Below are 19,113 nucleotides of genomic sequence, written 5' to 3' on the forward strand. Positions count from 1 at the left end.
GGTGTCAGCTTCAACATTACTGGGGAGTTGGTTCCAGACCCCACAATTCTCTGTGTAAAAAAGTGCCTCCTATTTTCTGTTCTGAATGCCCCTTTATCTACTCTCCATTTGTGACCCCTGGTCCTTGTTTCTTTTTTCAGGTCAAAAAAGTCCCCTGGGTCAACATTGTCTATACCTTTTAGGATTTTGAATGCTTGAATGAGATCACCGCATAGTTGTCTTTGTTCAAGACTGAATAGATTCAGTTATTTTAGCCTGTCTGCGTACGACATGCATTTTAAACCCGGGATAATTCTGGTTGCTCTTCTTTGCACTCTTTGTAGAGCAGCAATATCCTTTTTGTAACGAGGTGACCATAACAAAACAATATTCTAGGTGAGGTCTTAATAATGCATTATAAAGTTTTAACATTACTTCCCTTGATTTAAATTCAACACTTCTCACAATATATCCGAGCATCTTGTTGGCCTTTTTTATAGCTTCCCCACATTGTCTAGATGAAGATATTTCTGGGTCAACATAAACTCCTAGGTCTTTTTCATAGATCCCTTCTTCAATTTCAGTATCTCCCATATGATATATGCACATGTTTATTGCATGCGTGCAATACTTTACACTTTTCTCTATTAAATGTCATTTGCCATGTCTGCCCAGTTCTGAATGCTGTCTAGGTCATTTTGAATGACCTTTGCTGCTGCAACAGTGTTTGCCACTCCTCCTATTTTTGTGTTGTCTGCAAATTTAACAAGTTTGCTTACTATACCAGAATTTAAATCATTAATGTAGATTAGGAATAGCAGAGGACCTAATACTGATCCCTGTGCTACACCACTAGTTACCTCGCTCCATTGTGTTAGTTATTAAATTTGGAAACCGTAAGTAAGACTCTTCTAACACAATGGGTGGTTTCAAATGGCAGCATAAAAAATGAAATTGTGGGTTATTCTCTTGTCAAGAACTGACTACAAGACTCGCTAGAGGGCAGTCTGCAGCATGTAAACATTCCAATGGTACCATGCAAATACATGGATAGTATGCCCTGTGATTTGTGTACTCGTTTTCAAAAGAAAATACCTTCATCTAAGAGGAGGTTAAACATTTTTTTTACACAATAGATTGAAATAAAATGAAAATTAAAAATTTAAGCAGGAATAAAAAGCTGTCCAGTTTAATAGCAGTTCATATATAATATCATTTATGAAATATCTAGGTTCAGTACTACTTCAGCAATTTAAATGTCTCTTCAGATAGGATCATGTGTATACATTAATGACATTGTAGGTTTTAATCTTCCTGTGAGTTCTGGTTCCTTGTTTAGCTAATGATTAAGCCACTGTAAGTTAAGGGTGGGGAAAGAGCATTACTTATTAAAACCAGGATGTGAAATTCTGCCAAGATTGCCATGTAGAAAAATACATTATTACGAATCTGTAGCTGGTGACTGATGCCAGAGTTTTAATTTTGTTTTTGTTTTTATTTTTTCCCATGTGGGTTGGCTGTTAATGGCAGAAACAAAATCCTGAAAATGAGCAAAATGCAAAACACATCACACTGATGTACACTTGACAACAAAAAATGACAAGGGACAGTGCAGAGCACATTAAAGACATTTTTTTTTTTTTTTTTTTTTTTTTTTTTTTTTAAAAAGTACAGCACATCTGTTTGCTGTATTGTCCTTGGGGCTTATGCTGTGTAATCCATTGCATTAGCTCGCATTAGTGCATATAGCCTATGGGTCTGAACAATCGCAAACACAAACTGAGCATTCACTTAGCATCATCCTCCTATCCCACGACTCTGTAAACTTAGCACAGATGCTCAGCAAAGAAAGCAAACTCGCTCCATATATATTAACCCTGGCATGACCTCAAGGTCTATCTTAGGGTCATATGTTAACATGAGCTGACACTGGAACCTCACGGGACTCCTAGGCACCAGTCTGGTGTATAAATACAGTAAATGTAAAAAATATTGTCCTGTTCTCATGTATACTCATAAAGGAGTTCCTTTTTGAATTTCCGGTATATAATTTAATATCGCATTCTTCACTCGGCATATTTAATTGATCACATGTAATTTATTAACTCGTTTCACACCAGTGTGTAAACTGCAATTTTTTTTTTTCAAAGCAAATGTATATAGGCCTATTAACTTTAAATATGACCATATGTTGTTAAACCATTTGATGTTAAAAAAAAACCCTCTTCCCATGCTGTTGTATTGTGAATGTATTCATGAGAACACCAAATTGGAAAGTAGTAGTATCTTTATTGACTATCTAGAAAGCTGTCCCGTACAGTGATATTACATTATTCCATTTTAATCATTGTAAACTTTTGAAAGGGTCTCCTATGACAAGAGTCATCATTAAAGTGGATATTGGATCCCGTTTTATGGAAGGGGTATAGCTATGCTCTTTAAAAGGGAATGTAATCTACTTTTATTTTTTTACAATAACCAGGTTTTTTACATCTGCAGGAATACATTTCTTGAATGTGAGCTGTACCAAGCATATATGCTTATCTTAAATAAAATACACATGTCCTAAATTAATAATGTATTTCAGTTCATCTCCCAAAAAGATGGTTTTACTTATCAAATTGTACAAAATGTACTGAAAGTCAGGCATCACAGGCAATATCATGTATTTTGCTGATAAGATAAACATCCTATTGATTCTGCACCACACATTAAAAAGATCACTTGAAGCCATTTCACAGCTATGCCCCACCGTGTATGAATAAAAAATAGTTTGAACTAAACAGTCACTTTAATTATTTGGTGCCTAAAGGTATTTGTTCTAAATTCTGCATATTAAGGAACATGGTCAAAGCCTTTTTTTGTAATTGATGGGTGAAATATTGCTTATAAAGTCAAACAGTGCGTTTACACACTGAGGTAATGGTAATAAAACTTTACATCCACAAGGGGTCAGGATTGCAAACTAGCTGCTGCCAGCAAGACTAGCCCCATACAGTTTTAATTTCTGTTTTGCCTTATCTAGTATTTTGTTTTATGTTTCTGACACTAATATTCCATCCAAAATCAAAATAGAAAATTGAATATAAATACTGAGACAGCTCTAAATGTTTTTCTTATCATAGATTTCTAAAATGGAAGTTAGTATAGCTGTTAACAGCATACATTTAATTACAATGGCAGTGTGCATGGAGCTAAACTACTGGTGCCTGTAGTAAAACAAACAAGTTAGATTGTATAGTAAAAAAGAAGTTATGGTGGAAGAGCTGTCTCTTTAAGACAAAATATACACATTACACACTGGTGTTTTATTATCTCTAAAGATGTGATGAGTATGTATCATTTGTTTTTTTCCTTGATAATCATTTTAAGATTTGGCAACAGTGCCTTTAAAAACACTTGTAAAATAAATGGGGGGAAAAAACCACACTAAATTGTGTCCCCTGAGATCAATCTGGTGAGGCATCACTATGAAGTTTTGCATAAATAGACAGTCTTGTGAGCAATCAAATGTTTGAAGATGTGGCTCAATCCCCACTTTATATTAATTAAACACAAAAAACTTGACAGGAAATTGTCAGGTAAGGCCGCCACTGTGCCCTTACCTGACCCATGTTCTGACAAGGCTTTCCAGCACACACTGCTTCACTGGTACAGCAGGTGGGTTCATTCAGACAGCATGTGTCGTCACCAGTGGCCAGGTCAGGACTTAAACCACAACCACCATGGTTGTTTTCATGTTGCGATAGAATTATATGTGAATTGGAAAAGCTAATCAGAACAGTTGGAATATTAACACATCTGGAGTGAGACAAGCTGTTTATTCTGTATTTTACCATACAAATATTTGCAACTGTCATAACCATTTCAACCTTTTTCTTTTTTTTTTTTCTTTTCTTTGTTTTTGTTTATGAAGGACACAAAAAACACGTGTTTGATATGCTGGAAAATAAATTTGATGTATGTGTGGCATAGTAATGTACGGAACCCCTAAAGGTACATGGTATGAAAATTAAAATGGGAGGCTACTATCTCGTGTGCACGACTTACTATGATATCTCATAAACTTGACATAGTATGTTGTGTGCACAAAATAGCAGCCTCACTTTTTAATTTACACCATGTTACTTTAGGGGTTACGTAGTAACAAGATCATTAAAAGGAGACAAATCATGTTACACAAGCATTTTACAACCAATCAATCCATGAACTTTATAGATCTTTCTTATCCAGTTATGACAGTGACTCTTCTAAACTTCTAAAGGATATCAATTAGGCTGTTTCAGAGAACTTTTGAATTGTCAGCAACCCACTGGTGACTACACATGTTGTCTGAAGTGAACCCACCTACTGTATCAGTGAAGCAGTGTGTGCTGGAAAGCCTTGTCAGAACATGGGTCAGGTAAGGGCACAGTGGCAGCCTTAGCTGACAATTTCCCATCTTTTTTGGAATTGTCAGCTCTTAGTCAAGTTTTTTGTGTTTAATATTCATTCTTTTTTAACTGGAAGGCTGATTGTATACATCATAATTATATGCAATGGAAAGGAGATCCCTCCATTTACATTATAGTCCTCTCTGTATATCTTATATATCTCTATATATATATATATCTATTTAGCAAAAAATAAACTGCAAATGTGCAAAGAAAAAATAAAATAACTTGCTAAATACTTTATCAATTTTTTCGGTTCCAAAAAAAGACACTCCTAGTCAATGAGTACTATCCTCCTGCCAGATATGGTGTTTAAACACGCAGCTGTTTTGCAGTTATTTTAGTGCAAAAAAACCCCCTAATTTGTCAAAACTCATTGTGATTCTGTAACTTAAAAACTACCGCCCGGATTTTCAAGAAACTTGGGAAAAAAATTAGCCACATGTTGAAACGGCCAAGAAAACATACCTTTCAAAATCAAGTTTAAACAAGGCTCTGCCAGCCACTCTTACATATGAGCGATTGTGCAGTTATAATAATTTATAAACACACATATTTACAGAGCAGACCCTTTCTCCTCAGTCATTTCGGTGTTTCTTCAGCCTGAGTGTACTTTGAGTATTTGCTCAGGTCACTGTAATGTAAACACTCAAATCATTTGCGATGCTTTTTTTTCACTTCCCTTATTAAGATTTGTTGAAAATGGCCTTTCATTTGAAGAGCTGTTTTACATTGCCCTTACTATTTGATGATGTTTGTGGTCCTTGCCGGTGGTTCTGGGTTCTGTTGATCATGTTTCTCTAAATCTTGACTTTGAAACCTGAACTTGTTTTGAGCTTGTCTGCAGAATCCTAAGTGCCAGGACCCAACAGCCATAGTCATGTGATATCCCATTCAAGTCATATGACAGTGTGACATTTCAACTCCACCAGACCATAGTTCTATTCTACAAGGTATAGATGTAGAAAAAAGATGTCATAACTCAATATTGGAGCTGAGCAACATAACCCAGAATAGTACGAGAAATGACATTTTAAGTTACATAAACTTTAAATACCCTAGTTTAAGGGACATGCAGTGTTAGTGTGAATATCATTTAATAGTAAAATGAAAATACAAAAGAGGTCTAATTCCAGAAATCCTTGGCTGTAAGAGTTGTTTTTCAATACAGGTTTAACAAACTACAAATACATTAGGAAAAGTCACAGCAATCAATCAAATAAAACAGGTTTATTTATCTTTTTTACATTTGATTTAATATTGATATTCCTTATTTTTTTTCTTTTAACAAGAATAAAAATGTGGCAAACGAGAAAACAGAAATCAAGGACTAATATCTCCCACTGGTGCAAGATAGCTATGTTTTTTATTTATTGTTATTTATTCATTTTCTATTTAATTAAATTGTGTCACAGTGCACGTGACACGCCGTTTGTCTTCAGTACTTCTACGATGGATGTGTTTTTAAGTGGGTTTTGAAGGGAACAAATTCCACCTTTTAAAAAAACAACCTGATGCGTGCTGCAAGCCTCAAAATAAAACAAGCATAGCCCTGACCTCGGTTCAATTAAAAATGATATGCACAACACAAAAAGGAAAATAAATGACCATGAATGTCATGAGCTGAATTGATTACTATCCAAACGTAATTGGATTTGATTTCATCTACCTGAGCATTAAAAAATAAAACTGCCAGACTAAATACCAATGCTGGTGGTTGGCCAGCTGTTTGTTTTTGTTCTGTGTTGCCATTTTTATGGAAGTGCTGTACTGTAAACCCACATGCTTTTAACATTTCTTCATACAATAAAAACAATGTGAACTGAGGCTTACAGAAAATCATATTTATAATTTTGAGGGTGGTGGCATAAAGACCCCTCTCTCTTTAAGATCATTAAAATAGATTTCTAATGTAGGCTAGATCATCTAAAGCGTCTTTATATTAGCAAGCGCCCAAACCATCTTGTGCACTGCAGTTTAATGCCAGCAAAACAGAAGGAAATTTGTTCCAAAAGTGGCAGATCACTAGATGGCATTGGCTTTGATCTAGCGTATGTTGCAAATGCCTATAACAGGCAACTAGAACCTACGACCATCTGCTGAATACAGACTCTCTAAAAATGTGTACAAAAATATAATTATTATTATTATTAGTAGTAGTAGTAGTAGTAGTAGTATAGCATTATATTATTATATATTGTACAAAAAGTTACAGAAATAACTAAAATAAAATGAATAATAATAAAAATAATAATAATAATAATAATCAAAACCTTTAATAACAGATTTATATATTAATCGTTAAACTAAAGGGTGTTCCCTAAAAGATCTTAAGCAAACCTGTACATTGCTCAGACCTTATTAAAGGGGATACAGCATATTAAAGCCACAACAAGCTTTTCAAGGTACTCCTCTGCTCTTTCTTCAAAGGGAAATAATCTTGCTTGCTTTTTCGTGTCAGAAGTGCATTTAAGTGCTGTTTCCGATACCCATGAGTAGGCCTCATAAAAGCGGCCCCATCGCTGTGTCGTTATTGTTTCTTGCGGATGATTGATTGATGGATGAGTGCTGACACTTCAATGAAGCTATTTGCGACTGGCATCTCTATCTGATGATGTGCAGCGTAGATTTTCCATCCACGCCTCATTGCTTCTCTGTGTCATTCCTGGAAGTTCATTTACACCACGTTCCCTGAAGCACCTTGTTGTTTTTTCTGTGCTAGCTTGTGCATGCTATAAAAAACCCAAACAAAAAAAAAATCTTATTAAGTCAGGACCTGAATCATACACTCATGAAAAATGGTGAATAAATATTGTCAGGGTTTGTTTAAAAATAAATAAATAAATGCAATTTTCTGTATTGTATCTGTATATGTAAGTCATTTTGTATCGCTTGTTGGAAATATAAATCTGGTGTTTGCTAAGAAATTTTAACAAACTGTTTTATTTTATGTGGAAGATAGGACCTCTTATAACAGCAAAAAGAGCATGCCTGAGCATGCCTGTTTAAAATAACTTGTGCAAATAGGTTGTGCCCCTACAGCTACACACATTAACAAATTGGACTTCCAACAAGTCATGTAGTTAAACAAGTTGTAGTTAAACTGACACCAATAAGAAATTATATTTTTGTGTTAAACTGAACATGATTATGGGACGCTGCTCTTTTAAATATAGCAGTTTCGCGTTACAAGGGTAATTGGTTTTCCTTTTGTGCAGAAGGGAGATAAATAACTGAAAGGGCATCGTAAATAAAATGGCTGTTTATACTCCAGTAGACCTCCCATCAGGAGCCAGGATAGTTATTCGTAGAAGCTATTGGATCAAAATATAATTCCCAAGTGTCTCACCAGACATGTCATTCTTTTTCTCAATATTCTCTTGTTCGCTTCAGATTGCACCCCTGTGTGATGAAACATGGGGAAGGAGAGACCATCTATAATATAAACTCAGCAGGGTTCGACAGCGGCAACGTAAATGACTGGAAGAAACTCCAAACTGCAGCAAGGGCAGGAAAATGGAAACCATGTGCAACACAGCGAAAATGATCCATCTATATGCATTGCTATCCATCTGTCTGTTGAAGGGGAGGTTCGTGGTCCTTTGAGGATTATCTGGTGAAAAAAAGAAGTGTACTCTTGTCTTCTGTTTTACAGAGAAAACATCTTTCAAGACATTTCCAATCCACTGCTCTTGAATCAGTCATGAGGCCCTCTGGAAATAACTCAAAATAACTCAAAAGCCATATTCGTGTTGTTCACTTGCTGCTGGTGTGGCCTGATGAATGGTTCTGAGCTGACATTTAACCACTTCCTGTATTCTGGGTTTCACCATTTCCAATGAGTGTTGTTATGCCATAAATTAGACATTCATTTAACAGCAAACCCAGGGGAGGATCTTATGTTTTCAAATGATTCAATTGGCAAATGACCTCTCGTTAATTCATTTAGTTGTTACAAATTTACACTCTCTTGATTTCTGACCTCTCAAACGACTTCTGTAATTACTCCATAGTTACTTCAAACTCCAGGACTAAGACCCTGGAAACATAGTATTGCAATCCAGGGGTACAACCCCTGTAATGGCAGCTGCTTCCTGTATCATTTGACACACTCAACCAGATAAGAGTAAACACCAGAAGTGAGGTTGAGTGAGATTTTGTATTTATCTCGACAATCCAAGAAGGATTTGATAAGGTTCTTTTTTATTGTACAGATTTCATAAAAGCCACATAAAGTGTGAAATGTGTCTTTACCTGCGAAATTCCTGCGGTCTGTAAAGAAAAAAACAAAACAAACATGTTAAATGAATGAGGGCTGTCATGAAATGCAGGCGTTTGCAACGCTGGGCAGTGGATGAGTGTTGATAGGATGTTTGTGTTTGTGTCACTCTCTCGCCCTCCTGTGACATTATCAATAGGTGTTGGGAGGCTCTGTGTAATCTCATTGTGTTCTTTCTGTTTGTGGCTTGTATTTAAAATGTGTTAGGTTATATCAATAGCAAACGCAATGTAATATAAAAAAAAAATAGCACTTTGCAGTCTCCCGTGCTGTATCCCTGAAATATATTTTTTCAACATTATCACAATTACTTTGATATGAATTATATGACACAATTCAAAATATGTGATTGCTATTTTAAATGAATTCACCGTGATCCAGTATTTTCCATTTTCGTCACGACCAATGGAAAATCTAGATGTTGTATCAGTTTTGCAGCATCCATATTTTTGTGCTTGTTAGTGAACAGTGTTGAGAGAGCATTGCAAGTAGGTCTCCACCAAAGGCGTTTTTCAGCATTGGCATTGCCAGAAACAGCTGATTGGACCTTGCTTCAGGGACTGGTTTCAGTGTATCTGCCCCAAGCTGGTTTTGATGAGGGTATAGTTGGTTTTGTCTTATCATTCATGCCAGTCAGATGTCTTCCAGATCTCATGAATTAGAGCTTGAACAGATTGACACCATGAACTTGGACGTTAAGCAAATACGTGTGGCTGCCAGCACTGCTGAAAAAGTTTTTTTTTTTTTTTTTTCAAAATGACACCCAGAAACTGACAGCTTTATTAACGTGGGCTGAAGTTGCGCAAGGTTGTGTGTATACAACAAGATTTTGGACTTGCTCCATTGACTTGAGCTGGAATGAACACGTACCGGCTGTTGTCATGTCACATATCTAAGAAGCTTCTCAATAACTGCGGTATCACTCAGATATAGTACAGATATAGAACAGGGCAGTGTCAGATTAATTAATCATCATTCACACAGCCAGCAAACTGCTGTATGTGAATTCTTTGCAATACCAAACTGCTCCAAATCCATGATCTACAGGGACTGAACCTGCAACATGCAGCTTGCATTTTGTGTAAAAGGATCACATGGCTTATCAATTGGTTATGGAAATGTGCCATGTGTTCTGCAATATATAAAAATGCCATGTCTCATTTATAGCTGCCAATGGTGATCCTAAACCTAGTTCACAGTGTTACAGCAGGTGCTCATTATTTTGAATGACTTTGACGTGAATTCAAATGCTATGCTTTTCTTGCAGATAAGAGCTCGGGTGACATTGTACAGTTCTAGTATTTGAATTGCCTTTGAATATATATTACATTTCCGACTGAGCTCTGTGGAGGTGCGGGGCCTAGTGGTCAGGCTGTGCGTCAGGAAGCACTTTTAGAAAAGAATCTAAAAAAACAAAAGTGCAACAGAACACCGAAGCCTAGTTCCCACTGAAATATCCACCGTCTCTGTCTCTGTCTCCGTCTCCGTCTCCGTCTCTGTCTCTGTCTCATCTGCTTAAGTCCTACAAAGAAATACCTGGCATCTCTAGTCAGGTGCAATTATATCATGTAGCCAAGTGAATTGCTCATCAATGAAACAATCAACTTTGCCACCTGTCTCCTATCTGGATGCCCATATTTGAGCTTCCTGTTCCCCAGTGTTAGCCAGAGGCGGGAACCTTTTGGTTATAGTGCCCCTCTGGCCAACATAGGTATTACATGGCACTATATATATTTAAATGCAGTGTTTTTGCACTGCCACAACCTCATTTCCATTTGAGTTCATTCATAGGCAAGAAAAGAATTGGAGTGAGTGGGTGGATCAAGGTTGTCCCTTCGCTGGTTGTCCCAACTGCATAATACTCTCAGTTTTGTTTTGTTTCAGTTTTTATAATGTTTTGCATTCATGAAACTTTCCTAAACTAATGTTAGGGAACATATAGAGGTACAAGCAGGTATTTAAATATAGTGTGAGGAAAACATTAAACTACTAGGGTTTCAACCAGAACTGTAAATATTAATGTTCAATAATCAGTGCTTTCCTGTGCAATAAACAGTAGTGCTGAAGTTAGAAACACTAAAAGAAACTTCAATGACAATGTTTTGACTACAAAATCAAAGTCAAAATGTTTGTCATTGAATTTGTTAAGGTTCTTTTAGTATTTCTAAATAATAAAGCACTTAACTGCCTTTGAGACTTGACAGCTAGCCTGTCATAAGACTACAACATCAAACACCTATTTATTAGCAACTGCTTGAAACACATGGGTGGAGCCATTTCTTACTAAACAGCCTACTGCCATGGGGCCCAGCACAAACAATCACCAACAATGATACTTTTATATTACTTTAGTTGGTTCTAGGCATAATATAATGTTTGTATTTATGGTCAGTTAGTGAATCTATGTGGCCATTCAATTTCATGCCATCACTGACTAATAACCTTAGCTCCCACAACTGTAAAGCACCTTGGGTAGAATTGACAAGGCATTGATTGTGTGACCAGACATTAACTGGACTGCCATCCATGAATCTTCAAAGGGTCCTCACATAGAGCCACCAGAAATATTCAAATGGTTTGTTAGCAATTCTAAGAAAAGGGTTTCCACATTTTGAAGTTGTATAACCTGGTCAGGTTAAAGTCAGACTATACAAGGTATAAAACCTGTGACCTGTAGCAATCTTTCCTTTTTCATGCATGATTAATTCTAGCAATAAAAACCAGTCTAGGAGTCCTGTGTCAGCTCTCAGCTCCCAGCTCTCAACTCTCAGGCTCTCAGGAGGTCAGGCTCTCAGCTCTCTGCTCTCAGGATGTTAGGCCATCAGCTCTCAGATCTCTGCTCTCAGCTCTCAGGATGTCAAGCTATCAGCTCTCAGGCTGTCAGGCTCTCAACTCATCTCTCTGCTCTCAGCTCTCAGGCTCCAAGGATGTCAGGCGCTCAACTCTCTGTCTGTCAGGCTCTCAGCTCTCTGCTCTCCACTCTCAGGATCTAAGGATGTCAGGCTCTCAGCTCTCAGGCTGTCCGGCTCTCAGTCTCTCAGCTCTCTGCTCTCTGCTCTCAGCTGTCAGCTGTCAGCTCTCAGGCTATCAGGCTCTCAGCTCTCAGGCTCTCAGCTCTCAGGATGTCAGGCTGTCAGCTCAACTCTCAGCTCTCAGCTCCCAGCTCTCTGCTCTCAGCTCTCAGGCTCTCAGCTTTGCTCTCAGGCTCTCAGCTCTCAGGCTCTCTGCTCTCAGTTCTCAGACTCTCAGCTCTAAGCTCCCAGCTCTCTGCTCTCAGCTCTCAGGCTCTCAGCTCTCTGCTCTCAGTTCTCAGGCTCTCAGCTCTCAGGCTGTCAGCTCTCAGGCTCTCAGCCCTCAACTCTCAGCTGTCAGGGAACTTGAGGTCATTCAGTCTGGTCTTGGCCTTTACCTTTGCCTTGATCTTGGCCTTGATCTTGGCCTCAGGTGTCTGGCACAGGGTGTTTCAAGCTGGTCAAGTGTAATTTCACACACTAATAAAAAAATCCCTACACCTTGATTGTTTATTTAAAAAAAATAAACATACATGAAAGGATGAGGAGTTAGTTTGATGTGATTTATCAGTTTAGATCCGAAGTTTCTCCTTTGAAACCTTACTGCTAGGCTACTGCATCATTATTGAATTTCAGGACTATACAAAACCTCTAGGACTGTCTACTCCAAATATGTACTACAAGACATCGGGAAGCATTCAAACTGTACATAACAGTACAATGCAACTGAACATTAACAATTCATAACCTGGCGTTTTGTTATTTTTGGAGCCCATTTTGTATATTTAGGATCTCCTGCTTGAGCTGTGATCTTTGGGAGTTCACAAATATTTTCAAAGCTGCAACACATTATGACGAGGAGGAGCAATGGTTTTCTGTACAAAAGAAAAATAGCGTTGCTGGTTTATTTAAGAACGTGTACTTTCACATGCACATGATTAGTGTAGTACATCTGAAGAAGATGATCATAAAGCAAAACCTTTTGGAACTTGGAACCATTCCTAATCTGTGGTTTATTTATTTTTTACTTGATGGATCTCCAGTGCACAGCAGAAACAGGCAACCCAGGTGTAACACCAATATATTTACTGAATGCAAACATTTCTGTTAAACTTACTGGCCTGGCGGGACTATAAATTAGAGCCGAACACTGCACAGGAAGGCTATCCTCTAATACGCCTCTGCACCAGTGCAATAAACTTGGACATTACAGCTTGAAAAATTGGACCTCTTTCTTCATTGCCAAGTGTTACAAATTGATGAAATGAGTTCATTGATGTTCTCTGGTCATTATCTCTCTAGTGGCACTTTGTTTTACTGACAGCAAAAAAAGAGGGACAGTGGAGATTAGAGGCTGAACACAGTTTATCAAACAAAATCTAATATTGTCCATAAGAACGAATCCAGAAATCAATACTTCATTACTAAATTGTTAGCAAGGATAAAGAATAATTGCTCAAGTTCAAAGACGTGTCTTCATAGGCAGGGCATCAGAAGTTCAATGTCATAAAGGAAGTGATGTGTGCAAAGACAAAGAGGAAGGAACACCCTGGGTAATGAGGCCTGAGCTCTAAAAGGAGCACAAAATGAAGTCAGTGCCCAAGCGTTTACATCACTTTCAGCAGTAACAACCCATCTGAAAACTTCAGCTTTTAAAAACACTGCAATATTGTTTTTTAGGTTGCCTCTATCGAAGCAACTGCAAAATAAGGCTGTCCACATATTTAATACTCACGTTCCTAAATGTTATCTTCCTATCTCCAGTCAAGCAACAATGGCATATGGTGGATAGATAATTTACTTATTCATTTAATATAGATAGAATACTGTGGCTATATTGTGGTTATATGTGTGTTACATTATTTATTACATGCATTTAGTATTCTGTGACAAGCAGAATGTAAAATGCATTGCGTGTTTCCATAACTTGTTTATCCTCTCAATCCCAGAACAGCTTGCTAAATAACTTTAACAAAACTTGGAAAATGGAACCTGAAGTGTATCCTTAATAAATAAACCAAAACAGAATATTTGAGCTACAATTGCATCCATTTTAAGGTCTTACTGTTTACCATTGATCCTAATATGATGCTTATTTTAGTTCAATATGGTTGATAAATTACTTTTAAAGAAAATGTATTATTTTCAGTCTGCTACAATCATACAGAGCAGAGAAAAACACAAAAATAGCTTTAAAATAAAGAATGTCTTTGGTCCCAGGCTCCGAACACATGTCTTGTTCTGAAATATACCCATTTGATCCTTAGCAATCAATTACAATTCTACCAGCTCCCAAATGAGAAACTGTTTCGGGAGAGGGAAGATGTTCTCTTTTCTTCACCTGTTGATGAAATGGGTTTGATTCTGACCTGTGAAACCTTCACTGTTCAGTGCATTAGACACACCTGCCATAGCACTGTCAGTAGGCTTCCAGGATGGCACTGGTTGGACGTAATTGGAGTCTGGAGGGATTTGTACCCATAATGGTTACTGCCTCTAAAATCGACTGTGAACGTGATATAATGGAGATGGTCTTATGTCCGTACGTAGGTACCGTAAAAATCGGTGTATAAGTCGCGCTGGTGTGTAAGTTGCCACCCCCTTTTTGAGGCAACAATTTCAGCCTATAGGTCACACCGGTGTATAAGTTGCCCCCCTCCCCTTTTTAGGACCCCCTAAAATACCTAATAAAATAGACTTATAGCAAGGTGTTTACAGTAAGTCAAATGTTTGTATATATAGGAAGGGAACTGCTTATCCAATTGTCACAAAACTTGGTATTAATATTATTTGAAGTTGTTGAGATTCTGGAGATATAAGGAGGTGTCTGTCTTTCCATATGTCACAGTTACATTTTTACATGTATCTGGAGAATCAGTGATCAAATTGTGATTAAACATTTAATTTCTAATTCATCTTCAATAATATTCTCTAAATACTATTGATATATGTCATGGTCATCAACTTATTCATCATACTGAGAGCTCTGATTTTGAATTTACAGCCATGGGATGTATGTTGCTGGCACACTTGCATAAAATACAAATAAAACCACACACAAAACTGGTAAAAAGCCCCCAGCAAATGATGCTCCTTCCAAGAACTAACGTTAATCCTTTTTCCAGCTATGTTGTTATAGAATTATCTCATGAAAACCAATATTTCTGAAGAAAAAAAATGTTCATGTCATTGTCAATGTCAATGTCAGTGTCAAAGGAATACTGGCTTGCAGGCAGGTTCCTGTAGCAATAGGCCTTACTCAAGTGTCATTTACCTACGTCATGATAGATAGATCAATACAAAGATAGTTGCTATCACACGCTCAGCTTTCTAAAGCTGACATGATATATAGTGTAACACGGTAATTTGTTGCCCCTTTAAAGAATGACCCAGCACACAGAAACTGGAGGTTGTACAGCGCTGAACGCGCTATTTTTAATAAACAGAACAAACAAAATAAACAAAACGAAACAAAACACCTAGCTCCGTTTTGGAGTGATGACTACCCACGTCAGGAACCTTTTCCAACGAGCCAGACAGCTAAGCTGTTTACCGGATATAAACGAAAAACACACAGTTTAACAAACAAACAAAAGTAACACACAGTTACCTTCAGTAATACGATTGAAAACACCATCAACCTGGCCCTCCACACAGGAGCAGCCCTGAGCAGACTGGCTGCTTCCTTTTAATACCCTGCACCTGGCTCTACTTTACAATGATAGTCAGGTGCGGGGATAATTAACAATAAAACAATTAAACAAAAACAATTAACTCCTGTTTTTAGGCTGGGAGGATATTAACCCCCTCCCTGCTGTGTTACAATAGATAGATACAGTTATTTTTCATGTCAATTTACTGAATAAGTATTTACTTATTTATTTTTAATTGAAGCCGTAAGTGCCATATTTTCCTTTGAGTCCAAAGTATTACCCCCTGTTTTTCTCCCCAATCTTTCAGTTATAATTATGTTCCCTCACCCTCCCCACAACAGATGAGCAGAACTGAAGGTCAGTGGGTGTCCTCCGATACCAACCCCAAGCCAATCGCCTCTTTACACCCAGGGAATCCCTGCAGGACAAAGGCCAAACCTGCAGGTGCCCACTTGAGCTCACTCTGTGCCTGGCCAGTAGGGGCCGCTGTAGCGTGAGAAGGTGACTCAATCCATGGTTTTGCCTCCCTATCCTGTAAGCGTGCCAATGCAACTCTTCCTGTGGAATTCCTAATCGAAGAAAAGCAACTTTACACATCCAGGTCACAAACCTATGGATTTACAGTGTATTATCATAATGTAAATGTTACATTTAGGAAGCAAAATATAGAACTTTTTAATGTTTTTAAAGGAGCATGTTTTTTTATATACTGAAAACATTTGTTCCTGGTGGGAAATCTTCACAGAGAAGATAGCTCTGATACTACTGAAATATTTGTATACATAAAACTAAATATTGAAGCCACTTACTGATGAGACAAGACAACTTGAGATAACTTGCACTGATGCCTTCAAATGATATTGTAGCGTGCACAGGGGTAGGCAGCAGCAGGGCTGGTAGGTGACGTAATCACACATGAAGACAAAAGCTCGATATATGCTCCTGGCAAGAGAGCCGGCTCCTTTGTACAGCGGTATCGGCGCTATGCTTTAGTGCGAGAGGTCCCAGCTTCGCGCCCACCCTCTGCCTGTGTGTGGATTGCCTCGCCCTGTGTGATGCGCCTGCCTGTGTTGACCGAGATCGCTACAATATGTTTGGTTACATGACCATAACAGCAGCAATAACTGCAGAGCTGTAGCCCTGGTGATTGGTGATAGATGAACCCTGGCACAGATCTATCAGCAGTTGTGTGTGTCTTATTAGACATGATTACAGATCACAGACCAGCCTTAAGCTGTAAAGGAAGCATTGCTTTTAATCCTGCACTGAAAAGCTAGACTGCTTCTGACTGGACCACCTTAAACCAGTTCCAGGCTCTGTCTTCAATTGGTATCCCCCCGCTGAAGATGAGGCGAGAGTGAAGCCCAAATGCACTTTTATTTTAAAAGCAAGCTGGACCCCACAGGGGCTTGTGTTGGTTAAGAGCACTTTGAAAGGGTTGAACACTGGGAGATTCACTCCCATTGTCAGGTAATCTACAGTACAGTGTTCTTTCTAAACTTTCTACTGCCTTGTGGATTCTCCTGTACTGTAGATAAAATGGAGCACTTTCAGAAGTAAATAGCTTCATGAATTCCTTATTGGATCTTTTTTTTGTGTGGAAATAATCATTTTTTATTTTAAAAGGACATTTCTTCAGTCCAGATGCCAGACACTGCGAATGCCCGGGTAGAAGGTTGACAGGAGTCGTTCCTGAGGTTTTTGCTAATGATTTTTGAGCAGCCCCCAGCTGAGTCCTAAATGTCTGCAATATCTGTAAACAACTCTATACTGTCCAATTAGGCAGACAGAGATACCGAATGCTGTCAAGAAGATTTGCATGGCTAAGCACCTGAGATCAGGGGCATGATGAGGAATCGTTTGGAGTATGGGAGGGATGTGCAGAAAGGATGACTATCATTACAGTATTACAAAGTCCTACACCTTCCCAATTACTGCCAGGATTCATTAATTACCAGTGCATTTCCCTAACAGCATCATTTCTCTCTCCGGCCATGCCCTAGCTTATTCTCCACACCGCTCCTGCTCTCTTTAACTGCTTTTACTAACCCAGATATATTTAAGGTTGTTTTTTCAGTAGATGGATAGGTTGGCATTTTTTTTATTGTCCTTATTAGTTTAGATTTTCATTTGTCTTTTTTAAATGGCTTTATTGATTCCCATGGAATGTACAGCCAATTACACAATCTCCAACATACAAAATAATTAGAATTGATATGATGCTGTGTCTCAGATGCTGTTAAAGGTTTTTTTTTTTTTGTTTTGCTAGAGCTCAGCAGCAGTTGAGAGGCTTGCCAGATCATGACTGCAAGCACAGTTTTTTTTTTTTTGTTAATATTTCCTGCTTCTTTATAACAACAAAAGCAGCTACTGTTAGATGCCACCATATAATGTTTACTGTGATAAACCATGGTAAAAGCATAGCAAATTGTATTATATCACAATTGATACAATTCTCTGTTAAAAAAAAACAATATTGCATTAAAAACCATGGCATAATAAAGTAACCATAACAACAGTAGTGTGCAAATGTATTAAAGCACCTCAAGATTTGTCATTTATAGCCTTTATATACCTACCTGCATGAAAACCTCTGGGAGTGAGAGTTTCAATTTGCGGTCAGTAATCGGTGATATAGAAACAATAGGCACCCGTGTGTGAAAATGTTTACACCACTTTGTGCTTTAATTAGGCATCTTAAACAACTTCTAAAAAGTCTCATGCATTTTACTATTTGTGGCTTTGTGTTCCTTTTCACTTACTATTTTAAATTAATTGCATGTGTGGCCAATTAAAGTCATCAATTAGATTACACTACAGCTAATTTGCCTAGTTTTACAATTTTCCAAGATTTTCAGTTACAGTGGTTTGATATCATATACACAGCAAATCAAAACTACATAAGCAATGGGGTGTTGTAATACATGTGCACACTGCTGTATTATATACAGAAGCAATGGGGTGTTCTAATACATGTGCACACTGCTGTATTATATACAGAAGCAATGGGGTGTTCTAATACATGTGCACACTGCTGTACTTTGATGTGTTCCATCATAACAGTCTGTTTTACAATGAACTGCTGGGAGACATCGTCTGATTTTTAAACTAGCTGAAAGAACAAAACACCAGCATACCATTAGAGTGGAAATTTCATACCTGGTGATGTGTGTGTCTTACAGGCAGCCTTACCCGTGCCAGCGACCCTGTACCTCTTTCTCCAGATATATAACAATAGATCTGATCCATAACCTACAGTTACTGTATATAACCGTTGCATAATTCTTGTCATGCCAAGAAAAAACACAACATAATAATATAAAATAATAATAAACAGAACTGCTTTCAACTGTTTCATCAGAACATGCAAATTTACAACTGAAACCTCCTGAGTTAGACAGCATTGTAAAGCATAGACAAGCACGGATAAGTAGGTATGTTAAAGCATGAGAAATGCATTATCATGAAAGCATAGTTAACTTTTATATACAGAACTATAAACTCATTTATATCTTTTAGACAGAATACATTTTAGCAATGTAGTACAGTGTATTACACAGTAAGGAGGGATCAGCAGACATTCCAGTTAGCAATTGAATGTACAAAGCAAACTTTGACGATATACTGTATATATATATATATATATATATATATATATATATATATATATATATACACACATATATTATACATACATACATACATAACATGCATGTAATTTTACCCTACAGAAAAATGTGATTTCCACTTCATCAAAG

Source organism: Acipenser ruthenus, chromosome 29 (assembly GCF_902713425.1).
Source record: "Acipenser ruthenus chromosome 29, fAciRut3.2 maternal haplotype, whole genome shotgun sequence".
Taxonomy (NCBI): domain Eukaryota; kingdom Metazoa; phylum Chordata; class Actinopteri; order Acipenseriformes; family Acipenseridae; genus Acipenser; species Acipenser ruthenus.